The sequence below is a fragment of the Xiphophorus hellerii genome, chromosome 19 (genome assembly GCF_003331165.1).
Source record: "Xiphophorus hellerii strain 12219 chromosome 19, Xiphophorus_hellerii-4.1, whole genome shotgun sequence".
NCBI classification, from domain to species: Eukaryota; Metazoa; Chordata; class Actinopteri; order Cyprinodontiformes; family Poeciliidae; genus Xiphophorus; species Xiphophorus hellerii.
In genome coordinates, this window is record NC_045690.1 from 7,421,088 (window position 1) to 7,429,954 (window position 8,867).

Consider the following 8,867-nt stretch of genomic DNA (forward strand, 5'->3'; position numbering starts at 1 on the left):
CTTTTGATTGGTGCTTTTTGGACGGCGTTCCTGGTAAAGCACCAATATTCTGGTCTTCTGCCATTCAAGGCTAGCTGGCTTGGCATCCATTCCAACAAAAACACACATTTCAGTATTTTGATTAAATAAGTAATTGTAACACTATAAAAATAGACCTGGACAGCTATCAGTGAATCAAAACAGATCTCTCTTGATGAAATGGGGTGTCAGAAATTTATACAATGTGTTGATGTTTAAAGACTAAAATACACACATTATATTTTTAGATATGTTGACAGCAGAATCTTCTGGATAACACATTACTGGTGTTCTGATGAAGATTCTTGTATTAGTGGACAATTGATAGGACAAATTGTGTCAGGAAGATTAACAAAAAGCTTTTACACTTTTAGTACTTTGCTACGTTGCTGTAATCTGTACTGGGATGCTTTATCTGACTTACTATTGCAATTCTTTTAACCACTACAGTGAAAAAATGCAGAGTTAAGTTGCTGAGGTTTTTTTTCAGTTTACACTTACAGTGGGTCTTTGTAACTTTACTCAGAAACAACAGAATCAATGCAACTGCAACTCAAATATTGCCTAATGACCTGATAATAACCTTATTTAATCTCTTACTCTGCTTTGTAGGTGGTTCACTCACCTCAGAATGCTAGATGCCTGCGAACAGGAAGTGAAACAGACAGAAGTGATAAGACATCTTTTACTGTCTTATTAAATAAAAATAAATATAAAATAAAATAAATATTAAATAAAAAAAAATATCTGATCACTTAGGAGTTCTTGAAACTTTATTCCCAAGTGGTTAGTTAATTCTTTTAATAAAATGTAAAAAAAAATGAGATGGTGACATGAAAGAAAAGTAAAGTACTCACTAATGAGGCCTGAAAACATAAAATACACATCACTGGTTCCGGTGAACATACACTATTCTGAGAGAGAGATTGCATCAAAATGCACTCACACAAAAAACAGTACTTGATCTTTCACAAAATCCTGTTCTTTTCTCAACTTTGGACTAAACAAGAATCAAGCTGTGTGTCCTGATGTTCATTTAAATATCATAGCAAAGAAATTGTTCCAATAATTTATGCAGCAAGTTATAGCTCTAAATACTGTAAGTTATTGCTCCAGTATCTTGTCAAATGTTGTAATTTTCTTATTAAAAAGACACTGCTGGTTGAATTGGTCACCTTCACAAGTCGTACTTAATATTGAATGAAGTCTTGGGAATTTCTTCTACCTTTATTTCAATCTGGAGAGACTCAGACGGAAAAAACAGCGATTAAAAAGGTTTATTGACATGCATGAATTTAAAGTTCTTTGGCGCTCGGGCCCCGGCTGAGGACATTGAGCTGTGAATTGCAATAAGCTCGGATGAGCATTCCCGATGTAGGTTAGGAATGTCATCCCCCGGGATCCGACACTGGTGGTGGAGGTCCGTGAAGGATGAGAGCCTGAAGAGTGGAGGTGGAGAAGGGGTGGAGGAGGGTTGAGCGCAGCTGGAAAGCGGAAGATGCCATGGATGGAGGTCCTTATCAACTGGGCCTTGGTCGGTGATTGGACGTGACGTGGCTTGGTCCAGCGTTGATAGGTCGGCGGCGATGAACGGGGCGCGCCGATTGGATGATGCAGGTGGGGCTAAAGAGTCTTCCAGTTTGAATTTGCGCCTAGGCTTCATATCTCAAAGTTTTTACCGACTTTGAAGAAACTTGTTTCGTTCAACTTTGCAACTTTGCTCCAAACAGTTCATCCATGCTATAGACGAATCTGTGTGCTGATAGGAAATACACGGGGTTTTCCACAGTGACTGGTTGTGGTTTGGACTCTTGGGTCTGTTGTTTCTTTAGGAAACACTTCTTCCTTGTTTGCTTGTGGGAGATGCAGCAGTACTGAGCGACAAGAAGCAATTTGGATGAAAATGCAGCTCAGCTCTTACATTATCTTGTATGTTGTTCGTATATTCCCATAGGATACCAGTATGTGGAACAAGCCTTCTGCCTTGTTGTGAGGAAGTGGAAGAGAAAGTAATGCTCTACGTGAGAAGAGGTCAGATGGAGGAAGAAAGTCAGAGGTGAAAATAACAGAAAGGTGCTTCCCATCAAAGGCCTGGCTGCAGCAGAGAGATGCAGCTGTTTGTCTCATCATAAATACTGAATATCTTATGAAGTTGGCAACATAATCTTAAGATGTCTGTTTCCAAAAGTTTTGAATGTTTTAACAAAAAGTTTGCGATTTCCTTTTTGAAATCTTTGTTTTTGCATTTAGTAGACTTTTAAGTTGAAAAGGCTGAACTGTTCATCACTCTTTAAAATATGTTTTCACCTGCTCATTTTATTCGTAACTTCGATCCAATAATGTACATCCCTTGAATAGGTTCAAGTAAAAGTCATGGTTTGTATTTAAACAGGCAGTTTTCAAAGGTGGCATAATATTTGTACATGTTTGTGCAAGAATAAGTTACCCAAGTCTATAGATATACCCTCCTCCTGTTGTTTGATGCACATTTAACTCTAAAAATCATTATATATAAACACCTTTCTGCTAAATTTAATTAATTAGTTAATTAATTAATTTTGCATGTACTTGATATAAAAATATTTATTGGTAAATTGTAATTTGTTTCAATCAAGTTAGGGTCTGATCTTTGACTACGCCATTTCAACATCTTGATTCTTTTTGTTTCAACTATTCTATTATAGATTTGCTGCAGGATTTCAGATTATTTTCCTGTTTCAGATGTCCAACAGATGTCCTCCCATTCATACATTAGTGTACTGCGGTCATGGTAGACCTGATCACTGCAAGGCAAAAGTTCAGATGATGAGTCCTCCTCCACCATGCTTAATAGTTGATATGAGGCATTATGTTTATGTTTTTTCTCCAGACTAGATCCTAAGATTATGACCAAATATCTCAACTTTTGTCTCATGTGTCCAATGGACAATGCTTCAGATGCTATGTGGTTTATCCATATGCATCTTAAACTAAGTGGTGCTGCCATTGAGGCCCGAAGAAGAGACAAAGCTCTTTGTCATTTTTTGTCATTTCTCAGAGCATTGCCAGTCTGACCTTGGGGTATATTTTCTACAGTATTTATCCTCTCAAAGCTTGTCAGCTTTCTTTCTGTTTTCCAGTTGTGAAGAATTTTTCTCATACATTACAGGATGACCAAGTTCAAATATGTTGGAATTAACATTATAAAACATCCCAATATTGATGAGCAGCAACAGTCAATAGTCATCATACACACATTTGTTTTTCCCTCTCCAATCCTACAAATACAGCAGGGTTAGATTTAGGTTTTCATTCAGTTTCTCTATTTGACTTCATTGTTGAAGAAAACATGGAACTATGGTGATTTTGTACACTTATATGGAAAAAAATTTAGAACCAGTTAAATACCACATTTGTTTCACTGAATCTTAATATTTAAACACTACAATAGAACAAGAATATACTTTTTTCTTTTTTTTCATATTTCTTTTACCAGTGATTGTATTTTTTTCCCTTTGGAACATTAATATTGTACCTGTTCACTCTGCTTGTTGCCCACTACATTCTAAGTTTTTTATGATCTTTTGATGCTCAGACTGAATTTTAAAAATCACATTTTTCTTCAGCTTGCATTAATAGTCTAACTTTTCCAGCACCACTAATGTGAAGTACATTACTTTCAAATGACTCAGGGGGGTTGTGCTATGTTTGAGCCAGAGTATCAAAGTTTAAAATTATACATTCCTGGTTGTATTAATCCCTTAAGCCCTCGGCTGTTTTTTAAACTTTCACCTGGAAAAACATCGTCAGATTCGGTCTGTAACAGCTCCAGAACTTCTGGGGCAAAATGAACAACCTCAGGCTGAAATGATAGGAGACACTCCTGATACACAACAGGAACAAACCTGTTTCTGAAGGCAAAAACTGCAGTCTATTTTTATTGTTGTTGGTGTCTTAAAAATCAGAACTGAGCAGCATCTGCATGGATTTATGTATTTAGAGGACATATTTTGAAACAGACTGCAGGAAGTTTGCTTTTGGTTGGGCCATTGTTTGCACATAAAAAGCAGCATTTATGTACTTGTGATCAGTAAAAGCTGCTTTAACGATGAGCTCATTATAGAATAGGTGATAAGAAAGGAACAACATGAAAGTAACATCTGAAAAATCTGCTGCAGCACCACATTAATGTTCTCTTCTTTTATCTGCTGAAATGCTGCAGATGTTAGCCTGTTCAGGTAATCCTGTGTGTTTGAACATCCTCCTTGTTTCAATTTAAGGTTTGATTAGGAGTCAGAACATGCTATTAAGTCTTTTTACTGCCTGTTTCTGGCAGAAGATGACCACAGAATATTAAATGGGAGCAATAAAGAACAACCGAGGCAGCTCTCGCAGAATACTCACACACTCAGGACCTACAAGATGAATTGAACAAATAAGAATCCACAGAAATACAGTCCCACAGATGCAGTGTGTAGAATATCAGGATATTGGCTGCTCTTTGCTCAGATTTATGGAGGCCAATTGAATGATCCTGAGTAGCGAGAGAGTGTACTTTGGCAGGGCTCAGCTGCAGCCTCCTGGCCAACACACACTTCCACATATTAACCGGAAAAGTCAGTGGAAGGCCTCCTAAGCAAATACAGAATGAAAACAATATCCATTAAAGCAGTGGATGGTTCAGCCTAAGTCAGAGCAGCTCTGAAAGCAGCACTGAGTGATGAGCTGTCATCACTCAAACACACGATTCCTTTAGTTGACCAAATCTGCTCTACTATGCAGGAAGCATGTTTCGGATCATCTCTTGGATCTCCTATAAATTGGAGCTTTGAACAGAAGTATGGCCTTTATTATCTCCAATAGGCCTGATGTACTGACTAAAACTGAGAACCTTGAGAAGAAGAGTGCCTCTGTCTGAAAATCCTCTAGGTTTTCATCCTTGAGGCTACTAGGACTTTAAAACACAGTACAAGGGCCCACTGTACCCTTGTATAGTAAACCATGAATAGTGGCTTACTATTCACGGATTCTCCTATTTGTGGATTATTTCCAAAGATGTTTTCATACAGCATATCTAAAATATTCTAAAGAAAAAATTAAGCTAGGACAGCTAAAATACCTAGATACCTGACATAGTTTTGGCTGGCGTTTGCAAATCCTCCAATAAAGGAGCACCATTTATTTTCCTTGGCACTGATTGGCTGTACCAGAGTAGTTGTCCTAGAATCTCCTTTTGTATGTTTTAAACTCTAATTTCTGAAGAGCATTTCACTTAATATTTGATATATAATTTCTAATCAGAGCAAGAGAGTTGTTGGTATTATATAAAATCTTTAGGAGTATTGTGTCCAAATAGTTTCATGTAGGAAACCCATCAGTTCCAGTTTGGAGAGAAAAGCTGAAATATTTTCAGTGAGTGTTTCCACTCTCTTATGTGAGACGATTTTATGGAAAACTGCGGTTCCTTTACCAAAAGAACACATTGGGTGAAAATAGAACATTTTTTATTTTGATGTAAAAACTACACAAGTGGATATACATTCACATTTATTCACAAAACACATTTAATTTAACAATTTGTTTGACCAGTGCTGTACATCATGAAAAAAATGAAAACATTAATAATACAACATAACAAAAACACAATAAAATGAATAATCATTTCCAAGAAATGGAAGTGAATGGTTCAAACTATGTGAAAAGCCACTGAAGACAGATGACAAGAGAAGGATGTCTAGTATTTAATGGAAACCTGTTCCATAATGTTGGAGTTAGACCGAAAGTTAGGATAAAATGGAAGTCTGATAATGACACTAATTTCAATCCAAACTTTTATGTATTTTTCACTGGGTAAAAATCTACAATGTTTGGCATCATGTGTCTCTAAGTCAAACATTCTGTGGTAAAATCAAAGAAAATAAACAACAACAGAAAAAACTTGAAGTATGACAATTTAAAACATATCAGAATACATATTCAGATGGATTTAAAATCTATCTGTGACCTGTTTAAATGGTGAATGATGTTTCTGCTGTAAAATATTGCTAAGCTATGTGGATAAAACCAGGATGTTTGTGTTTTTTTTTTCATTACTGCCTGTCTCCACATTTGTGTTCCAGTCAATGGAGATTTTCTGTGTGGATTTTACAAACACTATTCATACAAACCTTATGGCAAACTATAACTGTTTTTATATCTTTCTTTTTCTTTGTGCTCAAGCATAAGTAACTGCAATTTATGATTGCTACTTGTCTAGCTGGAATATCCTGAAATTGTCTCCCATGAGGCTTGCAAGGAGGAAACTGTCCCTGCAATCATCTCTGAGCATCTTCCTCATGTCAGACATACAGAAAGAATAGATGATTGCAGTTTTCTTTTAGCAAGAAACACAAAGATCCTGCATGAAATGTAATGGACCTGGAGCTGCTGTTGCTGCTGTTGCTGTTCTGTGATATCTTCTCAGAATTTATGCAAGTGTTTACGAGACATTGCATCATTTTGTTCATTTCACACATGAGCAGTAAAAGAGCATTTTTTGGCACCTCTGCCAGAGACAGACCCAAGTTTGGGTGTCCTAATAAAGGAAGAATTATTTAGCTGGCACTGGCTGTGCTGATTGAGACTTGAGCTTTAATTAAAGATTTCATGCATCCCAGTTTCTGGCAGACGTTGCCGCTTCCTCTGTTTCTGCTTCAGTTCCTGCCAACGTCTTTTCAAACGCAAACCTCCAGTCGTCTGTTGAACTCATCCGGGGACATGCAGGAGAAATGAGTTCAGTCACACAACTTCATGTGTTCCTTAGCCAGTCGGTGATGCCAGGGTTCCAACCTACAGTCACTGAAAAGAGTCAGTGAAAGGCCACAGTGTTGCTGACAGCTACAGCGGCTCTCAAAAGTCCACAGTACAGGTGTCTCAGCCTGTTTTGTGCAACTAAGCACTTTATAGAGCTCTATAGAGCAAAGGGAAAAGTGAAATAAATTGAAATATGAGAAGCTTAAAAAGCAAAAAAGTACAAAAAAGAAAGATAGTGTGCACATAAAATGCTTTCCGGTTATAATTTTAACTGAAGATCTTGATGTTGGTACCCAACTGAAACACACTCTAAAAGACTCTAAAATATTTGAGTCTCTAATAAGAAACATGTTGAACAGGACAGTAATAAATAAATACATAAACAGTGCAGTTTGGTTAAACCACCAGAATCATTTCCCCATAGAAACCATGGACTCACTTGTTGATGAACTCTGCATGTTTTGCAGCCTGTCCTGTCATTTCTGTCCTACACAGTTGTAATTGCAGCATGCATCAGTCAGAAACAATTTGCTCTGAACAACTCAGTGACTCAGTGATGTGGAAGTGCATGTGTTGAGCAGCGGTAGAAATTAACTGAATAGTACAGATAGTACAGTTTGTTCTTAGTGCAGAACAAACAATTTTTGTTCTGAACTAAGCTTCCTCCAGCCTGAAGAGAAGCTGAAGTGCATCACACAGCTGCGTGGTGCACAACTACGGGACATCTGGTCCAGTTATGTCCTTTCCTAGTTCCTCCCTTTTGCTCCAGGTGACTTTTAATCAGTTACTTTTTCTTTCAGTAATGTCTAATTGTTTTTTAGTTTAAGTGTTCAATTATCTTGGCTGCCCTCAGCAGAAGAAGCCTCTGTAATCCAGGGAGGCGCTGAGCAAACTTCTGAAGTCAGTCTGAAACTTGCCTGCAGTGACAGATGTATTAGTGGAATGACTCAGTATGTGGGAAACCCGGGTTACTGTTACCAAATCCGGTTTTACATCATTCTTTTTTCAGTAACTCATGTTGATGCAAAATAAGTTGAACAAGTCTCTCTAATCAAGTTAATGATGTAATAATTAACCATTATCAATTAACTGTTAAATTTTGTAAATGTCACAAACTGCATTAAGACTGTAAATTTTATGCCATTATTTAAAATTTTGATGTGAGTGGAACATGTGTGGATGGATTTTAAGATGGATGTAGAGGGTGGGTGTGTTTAATTTCTTCATTCTAATCGATAAATCTTGTATATTTTTTCCACCTAAAAATGTTTAAACAAGCCTGATGTTTTTCATATCATATTCTATGCTGCTCAAGTTTCCTATGGGCTTCAAAGACAGTAAAAACCTTTTAACAAACCATAAGATCTGCCTGCAACAAAAACCCTAAGCCACTAAAGCCATAAACTTGGAGACAAAAACCAGGTCAGAGATGTAGAAAAAGAATCCCTGCTGCTCTGTTCGTCTCAGATTTTAACCTGAAAGGACAAAGTACTCCTTCAGCCAGAATACATCTCACATTATTTATATAAGGGAAGAAAAATACAGAAACCATTTTGAGCTTGGTTTTCCAGTGGTGTGCTCCCCTCGCATTTTTGAGTGCTGCCTTGGGGGCAGAACTCTCTTTAGAGCCTCTCCACATTCAGGACAAGTAACTGGCCCAAAGGATCAGAGGAGAGACTGTGCACACAGAGTAGGTGGCGATAGTGGGTTTGTTTAGGAGCTATCGGAGTAGCTGCACATTACATAATTTCGACATTGATGTACCCTGGTTGTTTTATGGTAAATCAAGAAAAGGAGTTCCTAACTTAGATTCAAACATCTACACCGAGCAACAGGGAAGTTCACATTTAGATTTCTGCAGGATAATTTGTTTTGGAGAACAGAAACAAAACATTAAATTTGTGATGAAGATAATAATTGTGATAATAAAATAATTAAAAATGTCCAAAATGTCTGCTCTGATCTTGGACTTGATAAAACACGATGGACCAGCAGCAGATGACACGACTCACAAACTCTTTACCGACTGGAAGTTTCACCCTGAAGCAGGACCATCTTGTATTCTGTCCCTCTCCACT